Source organism: Ceratotherium simum, chromosome 35 (assembly GCF_057802395.1).
Source record: "Ceratotherium simum simum isolate JZ-2026a chromosome 35, ASM5780239v1, whole genome shotgun sequence".
Classification (NCBI taxonomy): domain Eukaryota; kingdom Metazoa; phylum Chordata; class Mammalia; order Perissodactyla; family Rhinocerotidae; genus Ceratotherium; species Ceratotherium simum.
In genome coordinates this window covers 8,932,895-8,954,316 of record NC_141934.1, presented here as the reverse complement: position 1 = coordinate 8,954,316, position 21,422 = coordinate 8,932,895, and the positions used below count along the sequence as shown (strand labels likewise).

At 39.3% G+C, this 21,422-nt stretch overlaps 1 protein-coding gene across 10 annotated transcripts in view; it reads left to right on the top strand.

Annotated features, from left to right (window-relative positions):
* The window catches only part of MTMR3 (myotubularin related protein 3), a 152,128-nt gene that overhangs the window by 14,786 nt on the left and 115,920 nt on the right, over window positions 1-21,422 (top strand). The window lies entirely within an intron of this gene.

The following is a 21,422-nucleotide window of genomic DNA, read 5'->3' as shown; positions in this document are numbered from 1 at the left end:
TGATTCCAAGATAAGTTTGTAAAGTGTGTTTGCTACAAAATGTCAAAATCAATCATTAAAGTATTTGAATTTTCTTTTACTCTCTGTACTGAGACTTTTTAGGCTTTTGAGATCAAAGGCAGTTTTGGGGAAGATGTATCTGGTGGCAGTGTGCATAATTGGGAGAAGACAAAGATTGGAAAGCAGTGAAGAATCTGTACTGTACTCAGAATTAGGTAATAAAGACCTGAATTAAAGTGGTGGCAAGGTGGTAATTCAGGTGGCTAGATTAAGGTAGAAGATTGTTAGTTGACACCCTAAAGGAAATATACAAACATTTCTGAACTGATTAAATGGGAGGTAAGTGACAGAGATTCAAAGTCGATGGGGGCCGGCCTGGGTGGTGTAGTGGTTAAGTTCGCATGCTCTGCTTTGGCAGCCCGGGGTTCCCATGTTCGAATCCTGGGTGTGGACAGACGCACCGCTCATCAAGCCATGCTGTGGAGGCATCCCATATACAAAATAGAGGAAGATGGCACAGATGTTAGCTCAGGGCCAATCTTCCTCAGCAAAATAAAGAGGAAGATTGGCAGTGGATGTTAGCTCATGGCCAGGTTCCACACACACACACACACACACACACACACGCACACACAAGTTGATGGGTTTTGGACCTCGGAGAATAGTGATGGTACAAAAATATGGAATTGGGAGGAGGAGCTAGTTTTGGAAAAGGACTAAAATGAAACCCTTCACACATTTAATATTGAGGCCAGGGGATATACAAGTAAAAATGTCCTGCAGGGGCTTGGAGATAGAGAATTTGAAGTAGGAAGAAAGGTATGCCTTATCTGGATGAGATCTTGAATCTAGTAGAGCTGAAGATTGAGGATTACATTTAGAGGGGTGGGAGAAGAAGATAGAATTAAAAAAAAAAACACCTTAAAATTAGGCTCATGAGGGGGCCGGCCCCGTGGCTTAGTGGTTAAGTGCGTGCGCTCAGCTACTGGTGGCCCGGGTTCAGATCCTGGGCGCGCACCGACGCACCGCTTGTTGGGCCATGCTGAGGCAGCGTTCCACATACAGCAACTAGCAGGGTGTGCAACTATGACATACAACTATCTGCTGGGGCTTTGGGGAGAAAAAGGGGAAAAAAAAGAGGGAGGAGGATTGGCAATAGATGTTAGCTCAGGGCCAGTCTCCCTCAGCAAAAAGAGGAGGATTGGCATGGATGTTAGCTCAGGGCTGATCTTCCTCACAAAAAAAAAAAAATTAGGCTAATGAGGCAATCAAGCATAGTGGGGGCTAAGGAGAAGATTTCCAAACAAGTGATAATTAAATTTGAGTGAGATGAAGAAAAATGAGGACTAAGGAAATAATCGGATTTGGTGATCTGTACTAGTCACTGGTCATGATTTTCTTATATTAATTTTAGCATGGTAAGGGTCTAGGAGTGAGTGGGTGATGAGAGAGCATATATAGAACCAGTGCTGTTCAGTACAACTTCCTCTGATAATTCCTTCTGACATTTGATATCTGTGCTGTCCAGTGCATGTTGAGTATTTGAAGTTTGACTGGTTCAGCCAAGGAACTAAATTTTAAAATTTTATTTAATTTTAATTAATTTAAATTTAAATAACCACAGGTGACTAGTGGCTACCATGTTGGACAGCACAGATTATGGACTCTTAAAATGAAACAGTGATGTAGATTAGCAGTAGGAGGACATCTCAACATAAAATAGAAGCATTTAGTTATTTAAAAATTTTGTTGGGGCCGGCCCTGTGGCTTAGCGGTTAAGTGCGTGTGCTCCGCTACTGGCGGCCCGGGTTTGGATCCTGGATGCGCACCGACGCACCGCTTCTCCGGCCATGCTGAGGCTGTGTCCCACATACAGCAACTAGAAGGGTATGCAACTATGACATACAACTATCTACTGGGGCTTTGGGGCAAAAAAAAAGGAGGAGGATTGGCAATAGATGTTAGCTCAGAGCTGGTCTTCCTCAGCATAAAAGAGGAGGATTAGCACGGATGTTAGCTCAGGGCTGATCTTCCTCACCAAAAAAAAAAAAAAAAAAAATTGCAACACTATCAAAATGGTGTTGGAATTATATATTCTGGTGCAAACCAAATTTTTACATTTTTATTTTTTGTATTCAATGTTGGCTATAATTAATTGATATCTCTTCTATATAAGCAGAATTAAAGAATGTAATTTAAGAGACGTATGGTCTGGGCCGGCTGGTGGCACAGCGGTTAAGTGCATGCTCTCTGCTTTTGTGGCCTGAGGGTTCGCAGGCCTGGATCCTGGGTGCGCCCTGACACACCACTTGTCAAGCCATGCTGTGGTGGAGTCCCATATAAAATAGAGGAAGAGGGGCACAGATGTTAGCCCAGGGCCGGTCTTCCTTGGCAGAAAAAGGAGGATTGGTATGGATGTTAGCTCAGGGCTGATCTTCCTCACAAAAAAAAAAAGGAGAGGGCCGGCCCCGTGGCTTAGCGGTTAAGTGCGTGTGCTCCGCTGCTGGCGGCCCGGGTTCGGATCCCGGGCGCGCACTGACGCACCGCTTCTCTGGCCATGCTGAGCCGCGTCCTACATACAGCAACTAGAAGGATGTGCAGCTATGACATACAACTATCTACTGGAGCTTTGGGGGGAAATAAATAAATAAAATTAAAAAAAAAAGAAAAAAAAGGAGAAATATGGTCTGAAATCTCTTTTTTTAAAAATTTTATTTATTTATTTATTTTCCCCAAAGCCCCAGTAGATAGTTGTACGTCATAGCTGCACATCCTTCTAGTTGCTGTACGTGGGACGCGGCCCTGGGGCTGGAGAAGCGGTGTGTTGGTGTGCACCCGGGATCCGAACCTGGGCCGCCAGCAGCAGAGCGCGCGCACTTAACTACTAAGCCACGGGGCTGGCCCTGAAATCTCTTTATGACTTCCCTACCCTTTGTTTTTCTGTCTTGCCTTTTAAAAAAAAATTACAATTCAATTTTAAAAAAAATTTATTTATTTATTTAGTGTGCGTGTGTGTGTGTGTGTGTGTGTGTGAGAGTGAGAGAGAGAGAGAGAGAGAAAGAGAGAGAGAGGAAGATTAGCCCTGAGCTGACATCCATGCCAATCCTCCTCTTTTTGCTGAGGAAGACTGGCCCTGAGCTAACATCCGTGCCCATCTTGCTCCATTTTATACGGGACGCCGCCACAGCATGGACTGACAAGCGGTGTGTCGGTGCATGCCCGGGATCTGAACCCCGGCCTCTAGCAGTGGAGCATGCGCACTTAACTGCTACGCCACAGGGCTGGCCCCTACAATTCAATTTTTATTGATGAAAGAATAATATAAAATTTATTGAGGCGTTTCGAGTCTCTATTTTCTCCAACTAAAAGTAACTGAAATTTCTATCTTAGAAATCTCATTGAGGACAGGGGGAATAACAGCTGTACTTGACTTTAAATAACTCAATATCGGAGATATTTTATTGCTTGAGGAATGGTTTGCTTTGAGAATGATTTATGGTTTAAAATTGGGTATTTGATAATATTGAGGGAACCTTTCTTACCACCTGGCTTATCTAAATGCATTTTGTTTGCAAGAAGAAAAATTAAAGTGTACATGAAAGAACCCATTCTCAAGACAACGTACTGTGTGATTTCATTTCTATACAGTTTAAAAAACAGACAAAACTAATAGATGGTGGGGCCGGCCCAGTGGCATAGCGGTTAAGTTCACAGATTCAGATCCCAGGCGCGGACCAACGCACCGCTTGTCAAGCCATGCTGTGGTGGCGTTCCATATAGAGTAGAGGAAGATGGGCGTGGCTGTTAGCCCAGGGCCAGTCTTCCTCAGCAAAAAGAGGAGGATTGGCAATGGGTGTTAGCTCAGAGCCAGTCTTCTTCACACAAAAAAACGACTAATAGATGGTAATGGAAGTCAGACTAATGGTTATCTTTGGCAGTGAGCACAAGGGAGACTAGGGCTGCTGGTAATGTTCTATATCTTGATCTGGGTGGTGATTTCATGGTTGTCTTCAGTTTATGAGCATCATTGAGTTGTATACTTATGATATGTGCACCTTTTTGTATGTATATTATACCTCAGTTTTAAAACTTTTACCCCCCTCAAAATTTTAATGAACATAGCTGAATTTGTCTTCCTTTTGTTGATATGTGAATACAGTTAATATGAAACATTTTACCTTTTAAAATTATGATATAAAGCAAACATACAGAAGACTGCATAAAACAAATGTATAGCTTAATGAATTCTTTTTTTTTGTGAGGAAGATCAGCCCTGAGCTAACATCCATGTTAATCCTCCTCTTTTTGCTGAGGAAGACTGGCTCTGAGCTAACATCTGTTGCCAATCATCCTCCTTCTCACCCCGCCCCGCAAAGTCCCAGTAGATAGTTGTATGTCATAGTTGCACATCCTTCTAGTTGCTGTATGTGGGACGCGGCCTCAGCATGGCCAGAGAAGTGGTGTGTTGGTGCACGCCCGGGATCCGAACCCGGGCAGCCAGTAGCGGAGCACGCACATTTAACTGCTAAGCCACGGGGCCAGCCCTGAATTTTTAAAATGAATAAATTGGAGGGCTTTTTTGAGTGTGTCATACCTGTGTCTAACAGAAGGGAAGGAGTTGGTGGAGGGCTAAAATTTTTGGACAGAACAAAGTTTTGAGGAATCTCAGAATACCCAGATCCTTGTTTTGGCTCTACCTTCACCTTACTGTCTCTTTGGGCAAGTCATTTAACTTACTTGGGCCTCAGATTTTTCTATCCAGCAGGGATGATAATAATACTTAACCTTCTTTGCAAGGTGACTCAGTGCAATTCAGGTAAAATTATAGGAACAAAGAATAGTATTACTAGATAGGCCTTGAGGCCACTGAATTTAGGTCTCTTACCTTACAGAGCAGAATTGTGATATACAACTTAAAATGGTTTGTTCAAGGACACATAGCTGGTGATTATTAACATCGTTCATTTATATTAGCTTAAAACTTTCTGAGGCTTACTTAAGTATGCCAGGCACTATTCTAAGTGATTTACATGTATTAACTTATTTAATTGAAAAGGATTATTCCCAGAGGTAGGTATATTACAAAAATTTTACTGATGAGGAAATTGAGGCAAAATGAGGTTAAATAACTTTCCCAGGTAGTTGAGTTCTTGAGCCTGAGCTCTTAATCATTTTGCTATACTGCCTAGTTAAGTGAAAGCTTTTAAAGGTTTTAGGCAAATGTTAAGATCTTATAATAATCTCTTGGAGGTTTTTGAAGTAAAATTTGGTTTTTTGAACTCGAATTAGGAGAGGAACCTCATTTGTTGTGACCATCATGATTCTGGAAAAGATTGATGTTTATTTATGCTTGGGTTTTATTCCCTCCTTCACAAAGCTCATTTTCTTCTAAAACTACTAGGATGTAAACACTAGGTAGTTTTTATGAAAATATATTTTTTAATCATAAGGAAATGTATGGCTACTTTATAAATATTGTTTAGATTTCTAGGCAAAATGTTAGTGGAAGGGAGTTTTCAAACTTGGAGGCAGATCTAATAAGGTTTAGTGTTCCTGCTTTGGTTATTTAAGCAGCATCTAGTCCCTATTTTCAGAGCAGTAATTAAGATTCTATCACATCTTTGGTTTAAAAAAAATTTTAAACTAAGGTATAATTTACATACAGTAAAACTCACCCCCCCCCTTTTTTTTTGTGGTGAGGAAGATTAGCCCTGAGCTAACATTCAAGCCAATCCTCCTCTTTTTGCTGAGGAAGACCAGCCCTGAGCTAACATCTATTGCCAATCCTCCTCCTTCTCCCCCCCCCCCTTTTTCTCCTCAAAGCCCCAGTAGATAGTTGTATGTCATAGTTGCACATCCTTCTAGTTGCTGTATGTGGGACGCCGCCTCAGCATGGCTGGACAAGTGGTGTGTTGGTGCGCACCCGGGATCCGAACCCAGGCTGCCAATAGTGGAGCAGGTGCACTTAACCGCTAAGCCACGGGCTGGCCCCAAAACTCACCCTTTTTGAGTACAGTCCTGCAAGTGTTGGAAACACACATGATTACCACTATGATCAAGATACAGGATAGTTCCATTACCTCGAAAAATTTCCTCCTGGCCCTTTGTAGTCAGTACCTTCCTCCACCCCCAGTCTTGGGCAACTATTGATCTGCTTTGTCACTTTAATTTTGTCTTTTCCACAATTCCATAGAAATGCAGTATGTAGCCTTTTGAGACTGGCTTCTTTTATTTAAAGTAATGCACTTTGAGACATTCATATTTTATGTATCAGTAATTAGTTTTTATTGCTGAGTAGTAATAAAGGTTGCCTTAATAAAAGAAATACAACTTTCTTTTGTTCCTCGAAGTGGCAGAATGGTTATGTAATTGAACATGTTTAGCACTACAAGGTTCCCTTTTCCTTTTCTCCCTTCCCCCAAAATGGCTGAAAGTACTAATGTTGGTAAGCCAGAGTTTCATGTGAACAAGACATGAAACTTATATTTTGTGCTTTATGGTTGATTAGCTACTGGAATTAAATTATCCTTTTTGTTCGTAGGTAGTGAACTTTTTCTAGCAATATGAGGCCAAGAGAAAGAGATGGGACCTTTTTACCTTGGAAAAGAGATTGCAGGCAATTTTTGCAATTTAATATTTTGAGTTCCAATTTTGACCCTGCAGAGGACTACAGAGACCATAGGTGGTTTGACATTTTGGAGAGTAGTATGTGTGTTTGTATTTCTTTTGCTTAGTCTAGAATCTTAGCTTAAACCCTTCAGATTTAAATGTATCCTATGATTGAGGTGCTTAGTGTACAGAGCATTTTTCAGCATGTACATTTCTTCTGAGTTAAAATATTCAGAAAACTGAATATTCTGTTTAGAACCAAGAGATATTACACTTCAAGTATGTTCATTCGGTAAGTGGATATCTCATGTGTAGGCTATCATGTTTTTAGCTATTTTCCATGGAAATATCTGGAAATGCCCAGTCTTGACAGTAATGGGGATTGCAAATTAGCAGTTAGTCTTTTGTTTGTGGTTGATAGATGGACAAGACTTAGGCTGTTTACTTTTCCTGAGACTACAGTGTTGGTGATCGAAGTCTAGAATTCCAGGATAGGGTCGCCAAAATTAAAACCATGGGAATATGGAGGTAGCAACCATGGCACCAGTTTTACAAATAAAATTTTTATTAGTTGTATTAGTTGCACACTTAACTTTCACTGCTCCTTTGTAAAGTGGGCAGGGCAGGCTATATTATTACTCTCACTGTATAGGTGAATAAATTGTGTTTCATAGCTGTCAGGACTTGTCTGAGGTTGCACTGCTAGTGAATAGCTGAACTAGAACTTGAACCCAGATCTTCTGACATCAAGTTGGATGCTCTTTCCACTGTTGGAGTTTAGTATGCTGAATAAGAGCTCAGGCTTGGGTTTGAATCGTGGCTCCACCACTAGTATCTCCCTGTGATCTTAGGCAAATTCCTTAACTTCTCTGTGCCTCAGATGTCTCAGTTTTAAAATGGGAATAACAATACTTACTTCTTGGGGCTTTTGTGAGGATTCAGCAAGTGCTTATAACAGGAGCTGGCCAATGGTAAGCACTCCATATATGCTAGTTGCAGTTGTTACTACAGTGATAACAACAACTCAACAACAACACTGCCTCTTTCCACAGGGATCAATGTTAGAATTAAAAGAAGGTAAATAAATGCAAGAATATTCAAAGATGATGGATTTAGAGCCCAGGAGAATAAGTAGCAAGGGGAGTTGATTTTGCCAGAAAGATGGAGAGTGTCGGGGTTGTGTGTGTGTCTGTCTTGCTTTTAAACGTGGAAGCAGTTGGACATCTAAGTACAAATATGTTAGGCGTTTGGAGCTTTAGGACAGGGCTGAGAAGGAGGACCAATGCTGGAGGTAAACTTTTTAATTAGCATCACAAGTGATTTATGGGAAATTTACTTTGTACTTTTGTACCAAGATTTAAACACCACCAAGTTGTTGCCCTCTGTTACATATGGTTCTTAGAACCATTTGTTATATAAGCAGTAAGAAGCTTATCATGCATTTTCCATTTTTAGTGGTTACGCAGAGAATAATACAGAAACTCAGCACGTATCCTAGTATAAATAACAGGGAAATCCATCTCTTTTTAAAGTTTCACAGATTTGTGAATACTTCTTGAGCTCTTTTACCATGTGTATAACTCTTAAAGGCTAGGGAGTTCTGAAGTGTAATTTAGAGGATCAAGACATTTGGTGCTTGGGTCCTTGTGTGTGGATAAGGTATTTTCTTGGTATAAGATAATGTTCTTTTAAGCGTTCTAAATTAAATGCAAGTTGTTTGAAGTTACTTGTTAGGGAATATCTTGCTTTTAATACAATAGCTGCTATATAGAATTATATGTTTTATATGTTCTTGGTTTTTTTAAAATTTGCAATTATTATTGTATACTTAAACCTTTTCCCCTTTGGATATTAAAGAGACTTTTATGGGTTTTTGGTGCATGTTTTAAATTTATACACTAAAACTTGTTTAAGCATATTTAAATTACGGTAAGTTTCTTAAACATGTAAGTCTGTGTATATTAACTTTTTCTCAAAGTCATTATGTATCGTTTTACTGACAAACCTGAAACAAACTCTCAGCATCTCAAAGTCCAGATTCATCCTGAACATTTGCTCTTACGTCAGTTTTTAAAGTTTATAGAAAGAACTTTGGTGTCTTCTAAAGTCAACAATACCATACATGAATATTTATCTTACTTTGTATACCCTGAAAGCATTATTACTGTCCATTTTATTCAGAGCTAGGAGCTTTCCCATTCCTGCTCTATGGAACTACTTCAGTTGCACTACATACAGCCCTTCTCCCATTCCCAACAGTGTTCTACCTTCTGAAAACTAAAAATTACAACATTTTTTATTAGTGAGTTCCTCTAAAAAGGTACAATAGAATAGATTTTTCCCTTCAGGGATATTTGATGGACCTTCAGAGAATTCTTGGTATCTCAAGCTTTTATTAATTTCTAAATTCTTCAGCTCATTTACCTGATACAGAAAAGATCACTTTTCCTTCCTCAAGGACATAAAAACTTTTAAATGTACCCATTTGCATAAAATCTACTTAAACAAAATTATCAGGAGATTTCAAGGACACTTTTGGATGCTTGCACATAAGAGAATCTTTTAACACGATATTATGCAAACTGCCTTGTATTATTCATCCCTTCTCTTACTAAAACATGTGAGTGGCTTGCTTGGATATGTATCTGTGTCCTTTCTTTGATAAACACTTTGAGGGAGTCTTTTGAAATGCAGTATTTTGGCCACGATTTCAACTTTACAGAAATATGGTTTCATGATAAACTCAATAAAAAGCACATTGGCAGCAGTCCACAAGCTGACTCACCAAGGAGTAATGATAGACACTTTGAAGGGAATGGCCTATCCCAGGGTCCTATTTCAAAGCTTCATGCTATGATTACATCAGTGAAAGGCAGCCAAGAAATCAAGATGAGATCTTGCTTTTACCTCCTGGGAATAATGTTAGGAAGGACTTCCATAGTAGGATGCAAGTAAGATTTTTTCCTAATAATCTTGTAAAACTTGGGGATGGGAAACAAGGTGAAGATTCAGAATCGTGGTGACGTTTGTGGGGCTTCAGTGCCATTTCCTTTTTGGGCCTGGATGAGAATAGCCTTATAGTGACTAAAGGTTGACTCAGGAAGCTCAATGCTGTATCACTTTTCAAGAGCTCAGGGAATATACTTAGCTCAGTAGTAAGCACAAGTATCATGTTCATGTCAGACACTGTAGCTACTGTTTCCTACTTGAACAGACCAGAAGAAACCAAAGCAAGACCAGAATCAGTTCAGTTTTGAGGAACAGACCCTTTGCCTACTAGCGTTGCACATTTTAGGAGTAAAAATATCATGAAGGTGGACTTGCTTCAGAACTGTGAAATCAGTACTAACTCTGATTGTTTTTGTGGATTAGAGTGATTGCAGCTCCATTTCTAAATCCGTTTTCATAGTCTTAAGTTTTTCTAGATGGCAAATTAATCTTCTGTAATCAACCAAAGATCACTTTATTGTTGACTCCGTGTAGAAATAGCAGTATGTCCGTTTCATCTTGTTGAAGGTTGTCTCAGAGATAAGAAAACACTTGAATAATCTGAAAATGTTTTTCAGAGATAAAGCTAAATGAATATGCCACGATGATAGATCGACCCATTTTTTTTTTTTTTTTTTAAAGATTTTATTTATTTATTTTTTCCCCCCAAAGCCCCAGTAGATAGTTGTGTGTCATAGCTGCACATCCTTCTAGTTGCTGTATGTGGGACGCGGCCTCAGCATGGCCGGAGAAGCAGCGCGTCGGTGCGCGCCTGGGATCCGAACCCGGGTCGCCAGCAGTGGAGCGCGCTCACTTAACCACCAAGCCACGGGGCCGGCCCGATCGACCCATTTTTGATTATTTTAGTACTTTCTATTTCTTCATAAAAATTACTGAACTTAATAGTCCTTCCCTATCAGATATTGTGGAAGATTGCTTTCAGCTATTTGCTGTATTCTTTCAAGCATAATATTTAGGAATGAAAAATTAGTTTTCAAGGTACTGTCATTTAATATGAGCTTTCTCCAGAATGTGCCTCTCAAAAGTTAAAAGTGCTTTTCTTTGTTTAGGAAATGTGTTACTTTGTGATATTTTCATGTAATTTGAGCATATAGTTATTTTTTTCCCCTAGTGATTTGGGCCTGATGTTATTGCACCGAATGAAAAAAATCTTAGTTTCTCTTTGTATTTCTTTTCTGCCCTTTTGAAATGGAGTACTTTGGCCCTTCTGTTTTTGAATTGGCCTTATGTATGCCAGTCTTACTTAATTTCTCATATGGTTTAAACTTGCATCTGTAAATTATTTATTAGCTAGCTTTACGACTTAGGCAAGTTACTTTATCTTGCCTTAGTTTCTCCCTTTGTAAAATGGGGTAGTACCTTGTAGAGTTGTTTTAAGATTGAATGACGAATAAATGGTGAAGCATTTAGAAGAGTGCTCTATGTGTGTTGGCTATTACAATTATCATAAGCAAAGACTGACTTCTCCCCTATAGTATTTACAGCTCTTGATTTTGGTAATTTTTTCATAGACCGAATCGAACAGAGCTTTGTATTAAGGAATAATAAACACCACCTTGTTTGTAATTCTTTATCATAAATTTAACTATAAGTTTGCTGCTTGTTAAAATAAAATGATACTTGATTTTTTCTCAAATTGAGCTTGAAAGATAAGAAATTAGTAGAAAGTGAGCCTTTTTCTATGTTTTAAAGGTTCCCAGACACTACTAAATGTAGGTCATTGTTGGAATTGATTCTGAGTGTACATGCAGTTATGTAGACCAAAAACAGCTTGCATGGGACTGGAATTACTGGAAAGAAAACTGTAGTTGGTAGCAAACTTCGTCAGTTAAACTGAGTGATGGATCAGCAAAGAATTTGGGGTTGCTGGGTTTTATTTATAACACTCAATTGTTTTGAAATGATTAGCCTTGAAACAAAGTAATTGAAAACTTAGATATGCTAGGAGATTTCAAATTCCTTTCCACTTAAAAATGAAAAGAAAGCATTTCTCTGGAGAGATTTAGCTCCCTGAGTGCTATATGAATCTTAGCCATTGCTGTGCTGATTATATGATCACCAGCAGTAGGAGTCTCATATTATACTGTAGTTTCAGATTTGTGCCATCACCGACTGGATTTTTAAAATGAGTTGCTCTGTTTTTTGCTAAACTATCATATATATTATAAGCCCATTAAATTGACCTTTCCCTTTTTTCCCTGTGATAAGACTTCTCTGTAATTTTAGGTCAGTGGTTCAGTTCCAGGGGTTAGATTTCCAACATTTTGGATTATATCTGGAGGATTATTGCTAATTCCTAGGTTGTGTCTTTAAACAAGATTTTTTTGAGCATTAGGGACTCCTCCAACACAATTATATTAGTAAAAGGAATTGAGTATTCACTGAATTTTTGTTTTTGAGATCTTTTCATTCAATTCATGGAATCAGAATAACTTATAGATAGTGGCAAGTCATTGCTTTTAGTTTATTCAGCAAGATTTCTCATTCCTCATTTTCTGGTGATTTAAGGGCTATAGCAGACCTGGCCAATTTTGTACCTATCCCACTTGTAGTACTGATTGGGATTTGACACAGCGGGCCAGTAGGCATTCTTCGCTGGTATTGCAGGAGCAAGCTGTTAGTTTTTTTCTGGGCCTGTGAAGCTGAGACTGCCTCTAGGAGGAGGCAGGAGGTCTGTCTAGAGTGGGAGAGAATGAGGCCAAATGAGAAAAGAGGAGCATGAGATAAAGAGAGGGATCCAGTGGCATGGAGCCTTTGAGGCCCTCCTGCCTGAAGTTCTTTCTTGCTTTGTTTCTGTGCACCACATCAGTATCCTTCTGTGAGCCAGTCAGTTCTGGTTTTAAGTTAGCTTGGGTTTCTTTGACTACAATTGAGAGTTCTGACTAGTGTATCTAATGTTAGTCTAATACTGTTTCTACAGTGACTTTCTAAGTATTTAAAGATGGTTTGGACTTGAATCTCAGGGTATGCATTTAGTATACATAGGTAAACTCAGTTCATACGTGAATTCATATGCAGTGTCAGTGGAGTGAAATGATGAAGTATCTTCCATTTTCAATGGTCTTTGCTTAGAGGGAAAAAGTGTTTATGATGGGTATAGAATGGATCAGTATTCTTTTCCAACCATTTATAGCTTTACAGTTGGAAGTTTCCTTCAAAGAGATTATCACTATAATAAGTAGAAGAGCAAAGATAAAGTCAGATTGTAATCATAATTTCACTGATGAGGCATAAATATCCTCTTTATTGTTTTCTCACAAAGCAGCTGTGCTAACCATAGAAAAGGGGCAGAAAGAGGGAGGAGGAAAACTGAGTGAAAAGTAGGACAAGAGGAAGTGAAGAGGTGAGATGTGTATACTAAGCATTAGTGGACTACTAGTAATTGCTGTAGGTTCCATGGATTGCTTGATTCTGGATTAGATGTTAACTCCTGAGGAATGAATTGTTGATAGTGGTGTAGAAAAGTCTTAATTTGTTTTCTTTAGGCTGAGGTTAAGGTTGATGTGGTTAATAAGGCATTAAGAGCAGCTTTCTTGGGCCGGCCCCGTGCCTTAGCGGTTAAGTGCGCGAGCTCCGCTGCTGGTGGCCCAGGTTCGGATCCCGGGCGCGCACCGACGCACCACTTCTCCGGCCATGCTGAGGCCGCGTCCCACATGCAGCAACTAGAAGGATGTGCAACCATGACATATCACTATCTACTGGGGCTTTGGGGGAAAAATAAATAAATAAAATTTAAAAAAGAACAGCTTTCTTGTCTTGCTTTTTAATAAGCTGTTGGCATTATGTTGTCTTGCAAAATCTGGTTCTTTTTCTTTTTTTTTTTTGTGAGGAAGATCAGCCCTGAGCTAACATCCATGCTAATCCTCCTCTTTTTGCTGAGGAAGACCGGCTCTGAGCTAACATCTATTGCCAATCCTCCTCCTTTTTTTCCCCCAAAGCCCCAGTAGATAGTTGTATGTCATAGTTGCACATCCTTCTAGTTGCTGTATGTGGGACGCGGCCTCAGCATGGCCAGAGAAGCAGTGCGTCGGTGCACGGCCAGGATCCAAACCCGGGCCGCCAGTAGCGGAACGTGCGCACTTAACCGCTAAGCCACTGGCCTGGCCGTGGTTCTTTTGTTACTTGACCCTAATTGCTTGTGTGACGCATTAGATGAGAATGAAAGGTGAGCACTCAAAACTTTCAGAAATGTTGTTTTTGGAAGCCTTTGATTAATGGGATTAATGTGTAGGAGCTGCAGTGAACATGAACAACTTTAAAATATTCCAGTCCCAAAATAAGTTTGACCATTGGCAAGAGTGTGGTAAGCCAAGTATTTGAAATGTCTATGCTACACTATCCAACTTCTAGCTTAATCTGTTTTAGCTGGCTTACCCTGTGTAAGGTGAAACTTCCTTTGAGGCTTCACTCTGTGTTAAATGCAGTTTATGGAGCTCTGTTGAAAGGTTCTTAGTTATGCAGGTCCTCGTGGTCATACCTAAAGCATACATTCTGAGTTTAGATTTAGAGTAAAATGGTTTGTATCCCAAAACATGGTTCCACCAGTGTACTAATGGTATGATTTTGGGCAAATCACTAACTTCTTAGAGCCCTACTCTAAGATTTAGGAAAAATACTTGCGTTACTGAGAGCACATGTGTATACCTCTGACTTCTTGGCTGCCAAATGGGGAAAAAAATCAGCTTTATTGAGGTATAATTTGCAAAAAATAAAATTTCACCCATTTTTAACTGTATAGTTTAAATTTTTAGATGTGTAAAGTTATATAACCACCCCTATTTCTCCCCCCCCCCTTTTTTTTATTGCTGAGGAAGAGTCACCCTGAGCTAATATCTGTTGCCAGTCTTCCTGTTTTTTGCTTGAGGAGGATTCGCCCTGAGCTAACATCTGTGCAAATCTCCCTCTGTTTTGTATGTGGGTCGCTGCCACAGCATGGCTGCTGACAAGTGGTGTGGGTCCACGCTCTGGAACCAAACCCGGGACTGCCAAAGTGGAGTGTGCCGAACTTAACCACTAGGCCACAGGGCCAGCCCCTAACCATCCCTATTTCTGTCACCCCAGAAAGTCACTCTCCTTCCCCTATCCCTGCCTCTGGCAGTTACTGATTGCTTTCTGTAACTATAGTTTTGCCTTTTCTCTAGAATTTCATATAAATGGAATCATACAATAAGTACTATTTTGTGTCTGACCTCTTTCACTTAGCATAATGCTTGAGATTCATCCCTGTTGTTAAAAGTAGTAGTAGCTTGTTTTAATTGCTAAGTAGTATTCCATTATATGGTTATTCCACAATTTCTTTATTCACTAGTTGATGGATATTTGGGTTTCTAGTTTTTTGCTCTTACGAATAAAGCTCCTATGAACATGTGCATATAGGTCTTTGTATGGGCATGTATTTTCATTTCTCTTGGTTAAATACCTAGGAGTGGAAATTGTAGGGTTGTATAGTAAATATATGCTATAACTTTATAAAAAACTGTCCGACTGTTTTCCAAAGTGGTTATACTATTTTTCCTTCTCACCAGCAATGTATGAGAATTCCAGATGCTCCACATCCTTGTTAACACTTGGTTTTGTCAGTCTTTATTAAATTGAGTCCTTCCTGTGAGTCCGTACAGATAGATATATTATCGTGGTTTTATTTTGTAATTTCCAGTTGATTAATGATCATCTTATGTGCTTATTTGCCATTCATTTATCTTCTTTGCTGAAGTGTCCTTTCAGATCTTTTGCCCATAAAAAAATTAGATTGTTTTTTGTTAAGTTGCAAGAGTTCTTTACATATTCTGGACGTGAGTCCTTTATCACAGGTTTTCAAAGCACATGTTTTGCAAATACGTTCTCATAGTTGGTGGTTTGCCTTTTCATTTTCTTTTTTTTTATAATTTTATTTATTTATTTTCCCCCCAAAGCCCCAGTAGATAGTTGTATGTCATAGCTGCACATCCTTCTAGTTGCTGTATGTGGGACGCGGCCTCAGCATGGCTGGACAAGCGGTGCGTTGGTGCACGCCCGGGATCCGAACCCGCGCCGCCGGTCGTGGAGCACGCGCACTTAACTGCTAAGCCACGGGGCCGGCCCATCCTTTTCATTTTCTTAACAGTGTCTTTCAAAGATTGAAAAAATTTTTATGAAGTCCAAGTTAATGATTTATTTTTTCTTATATGGTTAATGCTCTTTATATTCTATCTAAGGAATCTTCTCTAAACCTAAGGTCACTAATATTTTCTTCTGGAAGTTTTATAGTTTTATGTTTTACATTTAGGTCTGTGAAACACTTCAAGTTAAAGTCTGTTTAATGAATGAGGTAAGGGTTGAGTTCATCTTTTGGTATATAGATATACAGTTGTTTACATGTATATATTGTATATAGATGTACAGTTTTCCTCTAAGCAAAGCTTTAGCTGCATCCCACAAATTGACATATTATGTACTACCATTCAGTTAGAAATATTTTCTAGTTTCTCTTTTTGGCTGTGGATTATTTAGAAGTGTGTTGTTCAGCTAACAAATATTTGGGGTTGTTTTAGATATCTTATTGTTACTGATTTCTAATTTAATACCATTGTGATCAGAGAACATACTCTGTAGGATTTCACTCTTTTGAATTTGAGATTTGTTTTGTGGTGAGGCATCATGGTGAATATTCTGTGTGTCCTTGAAAAGAATGTATATCCTGCAGATATCAATTATTGGTTGATAGTATTATTAGAGTTGTTTATATACTTAGATATTTTTTGTCTACTTGTTCTATCAGTTATTGAAAGAGAAGTGCTAAAATCTCAAAGTACAATTGTGGATTCAGTTCTGTCAGTTTTTGCCTCATATGTTTTGAAGTTCTATTTTTAGGTGCATACATATTTTAGGATTGTTACATCTTCTCAGTAAAGTCACCCTTTTATTGTAATGACTTGTCCCACTTTAACTTGGTAATATTTGCTGCCCCCAAGGCCACTTTGTCTGATGTGAATATAGCTCTTGAAGCTTTCTTGTCGCTAGTAGTTGCATGGTGTATCTTTTCCATCCTTTTACTTTCAGCCTATCTGTGTCTTTGTAGTCAGTGTGTTTCTTGTAGTTAGCACAGTTAGATTGATTTTTTAATTTAGTCTGACAATCCCTGCCTTTTAATGGGTATCTTTAAAAAGGCCCATTAACATTTAAAGTAAGTATTGATATGGTTAGGTTTAAGTCTACCATCTTGCTATTTGTTTTCTATTGTGGGGATCCACTTGGACCTCCAGAATTCATATAAGATTATTTTTAACTAAAGCCATTTGACATTCAACAGATGTAGAAAGAAGCATTCTTGGAGCTTTCCTTATCTCTAAAGCAAAACCTTTTGGAAGTGAGGCTCCCACGAATCCCCTCTCCAGGGAAATTTCATGGCCATAAAGAAAAAAAATGGATAAGACCACTCACACCTGCATAAACACATATTGTCACAAACTTTTTTATCTCCTGTTTATTCCCCCTGAAACCCATTTGTTCTTCCCACAGAAGCCTCAATTCTTCCCTCCCATGAAATTAGGTATATAAACCCCCATCTTTAGCTGTTTAGAGAGCCACTTCTTTTTTGCAGTTCCATATGCATATAAGTAACACCCCCCCCTTAATCTGTCAGTTGCAGTTTAATTTGCAGCCCTCCAATATCAAACCTGTTTTTCCTCCTCAACACTAGTCATCCCATCTATTCTTAATTCTTAGTTTTCCTGCTGTTTTTCGGGTTAAGTATTTTGTAATATTTTATCTCCTACATTAGTATTAACTGTACTTGTTGTTTTCCCTAGCTGCACTAGGGTTTACAGTAAGCACCTTTATCGTATCATAGTCTACCTTCAAATATTATACCACTTGATATATAAGAGCCCTATGATAGTATACCTCCATTTTCCCCTCCTCCTGTTTTTTGTATTGTTGTCATATATTTTACTTCTAGATATGTTATAAAACCCATAATTCATTTTTGTTATATTTGCTTTATATAGTCAACTGTCTTTTTAAAGAGGGAAAGATATTTTATGTTTATCCAAATTCTTCAAGGCTTGTTTTTATTTAAAGCTTTGTTAGGGTGAGCCAAGACAGGAGCTTTTGCCCTATGGCTAATTTAGCTCTGCTTATAAGGTCTCAACTGAATGCCCTCGGAGTGTTCGGTAAGATCTTTTCACTCCTGTTGGTCAGAACCAGACGTCTGTGTAAACTCTGGTAGTTGTTATGTTTATAGGTCCCAGATAGGTGCTAGTTACCCAATGGCTCTTCTTTGCCCACTCTCATGGGATCTCACCCTGTGCGTGTATAGCTTAGTTTAGTAAAGACACAAGTGATACCGAACCTCTTAATCTCCAATTTGTCTGCCCCGTGCGCAGTAAGCCAGTCACTGAGACACCTTGGAGATGGAGAAAGGTTTATTCCAATTGGCTGAAAGGAGAAGGTGGGAGGATAGGTTTTCTCAAATCCACCTTAACAAAAGAAGAAAGCAGGGGGTCTTTATAGAGCTGAGGGGCTTGGGAGGAGGAGTTTCAGAGAAACAAAGGGGAAGTTTCCTTCAGATAAGCCCTTTGATTGAAAGATTTGAAAGCAGGGGGTCTTTATAGAGCTGAGGGGCTTGGGAGGAGGAGTTTCAGAGAAACAAAGGGGAAGTTCACTCCAGATAAGCCCTTTGGCAATCAGATTTACTGGGGCTGTGGGCTGATTATCTGGTGGTGGTATTTTCCTTGAAGGCATTCTTTTTCTTCTGCAAAACCAGCTCATAAATCCTTATGGCCCTTGAGTCACCCCTCAGGTTAAACAAGAAAACAGCAAATTAACAAGATTAACTTCTTTTCTTCTGTGTTGGGAACAAGGTCAAAGAGTAAACATGTTCTTATTGAATATTTACAGTAACCCTCAGGTCCCAGCTTCACACGGATGCCCCAGAAATTACAGCTGCCTCAACTTTCTGAAATTCATATTTGAGTTTCTGATTGGGTTTCTGCTCTGCTTGGATTCTTCCTTTTTGGCCAGGGTGTGGAAAGTGCTTCAAGGCAAAAAGTTTAGGCAGTTATAGGTCTCAGGTAATTTGTTTCCCTTCTCTCAGTAATCGAGATTCTGTGCTATTGTCCAACATCCAAGAACTGTTGTTTCATGTATTTTGTCCAGTGTTCTACTTGGTTATGGTGGGAGGGCTAGTCCCAAACTAATTACTTCATCATGGCCAGACTGATCTTTTAGAAATGCAAGATTCTGCGTGGTAAAAGCTATTATAGCCTTTGAATAAAGTAATGTATTGCATTTTGCAGGCAACCTTTTGCAGGAGCTGTCCTGGTTTAGCCAATATCCATGTTCTAATTATTCATTACAGGATTTTAAGTAAATTAAGAAATATTTAACCTTTATAATAGGATTGTAAACCGTACCCTGGATCTACTACTTTACCAGTTGTTCCCTAATGCCTACAATTGATAGCTGGAACTGTTTCACTGGCCACTGTAACTGCAGTAGTTTGAGCTTTAAGATACAGTGTCACTAATTAATTATGGATTATTCTGTTCTTGTCCTATAATATCCCAACACCTTTAGTAAAGGATTTTGTGTTGGCTTCCACCAGCTGGTATTCATTAGAATATAGAAATAATTAAGAGGACTAGCCTCTTAAAAACTCGCTTTAACGGTAAAAGAGGAAAGGTGATTCTTTTTTTTTTTTTTAAGGTTTTTATTTATTTATTTTTTCCCCCCAAAGCCCCGGTAGATAGTTGTATGTCATAGTTGCACATCCTTCTAGTTGCTGTATGTGGGACTCGGCCGCAGCATGGCCAGAGAAGCGGTGCCTCGGTGCGCGCCCGGCATCCGAACCCGGGCTGCCAGCAGCGGAGTGCGCGCACTTAACCGCTAAGCCACTGGGCCGGCCCCAGGAAAGGTGATTCTAAGTGACTTTTTTCATATGAAGGAGGCACTAAATTCTCATATTTATTGCTTAAAAAAAAAATTGTGTGGCCAAAGATATCTCATATAGTTGGGTCATTGTTTACGACTGCAGATTTCAGTTTCGTTTTCTTAGTAATATTGTTCTGTTCTCCACTCCTCATCATCCAAGAAAAGACCCTTTATATAAGATTTTAAAAACTGTACTGATGGGGCGGGCCTGGGGGCGCAGTGGTTAAGTGCTCGCACTCCGCTTCCGCAGCCCAGGGTTCGCAGGTTTGGATCCTAGGCACGCACCGACGCACCGCTTGTCATGCCGTGTTGTGGTGGCATCCCATATAAAGTAGAGGAAGATGGGTACAGATGTTAGCCCAGGGCTAATCTTCCTCAGCAAAAAGAGGAGGACTGGCATTGGATGTTAGCTCAGGGCTGATCTTCCTCACAAAAACAAAACAAAACAAAAACAAAAGCAAAAAAACTGTACTGAAATTTGCATTAAAAGTTGCAACATATACCTAGTAGGCTTTATTATCAAATGTGTAATTTTCACCTACCAAATTGGACCACCTTTGTTCACCAGAACCTTTATTTCACTGGAATAAGTCTCTGTGCCAAATTTGGCACCACTTAGGGAATAGTGCTAATATTTAAAGATTTTATTTATTCAGTTTTTTCCCCCCAAAGCCCCAGTAGATAGTTGTATGTCGTAGGTTCACATCCTTCTAGTTGCTGTACGTGGGACTCGGCCTCGCGTTGGACGGAGAAGTGGTGCCTCAGGGCGTCCCGGGATCCGAACCCGGGCCGCCAGCATCAGAGCGCGTGCACTTAACTGCTAAGCCACGGGGCCGGCCCAGTGCTAATATTTAAATATTGACAAAAGATGTCAAATAATTTCCCCTCATTTTATTGTCATCATTACTACTAGGTAAACAATAGAAGGTTAAAAAATATAGTGCATTTATTTAATACCTGTTCCTTGCTTTCCTTTTATAGCTTTTATGTCTTGGTAAAATGTCATTTTATGGGTAAATTGACATATTGTGTCCATGATATATATGGATAAGTAAGATCTTTGTGTAGCTTGAAGATCTTATGAGTAAGCAGTATTTGCTAATGATTAAATGGCATTTGAATAACCGGCAAGGGATCATTTGATACAGGGAAATTGCTTATTTATCTTGAAATTGTAAAACACTTCTTTCTGTCTGAAATCATTACATGTGTTATGTTGTTAATGCAGAGAGTTTAAGTGTTTAATTTAGAGGAGATTAGTAACTACCTGTTTTTTTTTTTTTTTTTTTTGGTGAGGAAGATTGTCCCTGAACTAACATCTGTGCCAGTCTTCCTCTTTTTGTAGGTGGGATGCTGCCACAGCATGGCTTGATGAGTGGTGTGTAGGTCCACGCCTGGGATCTGAACTGGTGAACCCGGGACCACCAAAGCGGAGCATGCCACCTTAACCACTATACCACTGGGTCGGCCCTGTAACTGCCAGTTTTATCTGGCATTAGATGAACCTGGAGGGGAAGTGTTGGGAGCATGATCTGTACTTGTGCTGTTTAGAACTTTTTTTAGAGATATGTGTATAGTTCTGTTTTACACACTAATCTTCCAATGTATGCCAGAATAAGGTTTACTTCTTGATATACTGAAAAATAAGCCCATGATATTAAGCAAACATCTATAAATTGATCATATAATATAAAATAACTTCCATGTATTCTACTTAATTTTGAACTTGAAAGTTCTCCACTTTGATAGCAGGTAGGAGAGCTCTCTAAAGCATTTCCGCTGCCTTGGAACATCTTCCTTTTTCATATCTTTGCCTATTTCCTTTATAGGATTTGGCTTAGGTTTCTTAATACAATAAATATTTACCAAGTGCCACCTATTTACTAGGCACTGTT